The sequence below is a fragment of the Aplysia californica genome, unplaced genomic scaffold (genome assembly GCF_000002075.1).
Source record: "Aplysia californica isolate F4 #8 unplaced genomic scaffold, AplCal3.0 scaffold00109, whole genome shotgun sequence".
Taxonomy (NCBI): Eukaryota; Metazoa; Mollusca; class Gastropoda; order Aplysiida; family Aplysiidae; genus Aplysia; species Aplysia californica.
This window is the reverse complement of record NW_004797379.1, coordinates 822,070-823,589: the sequence shown is the minus strand read 5'-3', so window position 1 is coordinate 823,589 and position 1,520 is coordinate 822,070. Positions and strand designations below refer to the sequence as shown.

The following is a 1,520-nucleotide window of genomic DNA, read 5'->3' as shown; positions in this document are numbered from 1 at the left end:
ATATATATATATATATATATCTTCTCTCTTCAATTTTTTTGCAACTTGCTCTTTTTTATCTGTTTGCCTCTGTTATCAATCTATTATCGGTCTATATCAATATCTAGTATCTATCTATTTCCCTGAAATATCCCTCTTTCTATCAGCCTCCATCTATCTGTATTTATCTATTTTTCTATCGATATATCTGTCAACATATTTCATCCATCTGCTTCAATAATGTCCTTTTTTATATTATCCGAAAGCTAGAGAGAAAAAAAAAAGACCAAAAGCTGTAAACAACAATATAAAACACGACGAAAAGTTGCCACACCCGTGTAATGGATACATTACTTTACCATTAAACGGTTGTTGTGTTGTTTGGAACATCTGAATCATCCGGGACAGTAAAAGAAAATGGAGGTAGACAAAAACATGGCAAAATCATTAGGTTGTACACAAGCGAAAATGTAAATGAGCGAGTTTTATCCCTCTCTGCGAGTAGCTGTGAGGAACAGTAATTTATGTATAAATAAACCAGCTATCAGTGTTTTCATTATTGGGACAAAATACTCATTTGTGTGGTCGCACCGGCTGTGTTTTAGCTATAGAGGCAAACTGTAATTTATGCATAGACATACCAGCTATGTGTTAAATAATGGGACGCATTGTTATTTACGTATGGGTAAACTAGCTCTCAATGTTTCAGTTATACGGACCTTACTCGGGCTGTGCAGGTGGGTGTGCATTTCTAAACAAGGATGTCTACCGTCCGAATATTAACTGGTTAACGTTTTGGATTTCTGGCCAACGTTGACCTAACCTTGCTCTCCCTCTTATTTTAACTCTTTGAGGACGACCGTTAGGGTCATCTGACTACGCTAAAAGGTGTAATGTTAATATTCTTCCTTTTTTTTGAGGGGGGGGGGTCTTTTTTTGTCAGACTTTTATTGCACTTGCAACACAATAAAGTCATGTACGTACCAAATGTTAAAGGTGTTACAAGAGAGTATAAACAGAAAAGAAGTCGGGGAATTGTGTTTGCTACCATGCTACCATGCTATTATGGTGTGGATATGCCCATAAGAGAGAAGCCCGAAAGCGGCGCACATCCACAGGCGGACGTGGAGCTTTAGAATGTGCAAAATGGGGCGAACATTTCTCGGTCAGAATTGATCTCATTGGCAACAGCAGAAGCCACGTCATGTTACTTTAATATAATTTAGTTCTTCCAACTCTTCTATTTCCCTGGAGAAATAGTCTCTTCTGTGGATGTATTATTCATCGTCAGAATTGACGGACTAGCTATGATTTTTTGTTCTATTTATGTAATACGTCGGTCTTGGTGTGCTTTTTTGTCCTAATATACTCTTTTTTTCTCTCGACAGGCAGTTGTCTTTCCGGAACTATGGAGTAGTTTCCCTTGCTCAAGACAAGACCCTTGCAACACTTAAGTGTCTACCATACGAACCTCTCAGTTTTTGGAAATAGTGAACAGTGAGTACAGTTTGTGTTTATTATTTCACACAAACACACACACG

General features: G+C 37.8%; 1 long non-coding RNA gene across 2 annotated transcripts in view; it reads left to right on the top strand.

The window, feature by feature from the left end:
• Nucleotides 1–1,492, top strand: part of LOC101860247 — an 87,692-nt gene extending 86,200 nt beyond the window's left edge. For both annotated transcript variants that reach the window (XR_004858414.1, XR_004858413.1), the window contains exon 4: nt 1,368–1,492. This is a non-coding gene — a long non-coding RNA (uncharacterized LOC101860247). The remainder of the gene's footprint in view (nt 1–1,367) is intronic.
• Nucleotides 1,493–1,520: the final 28 nt, after the last annotated feature.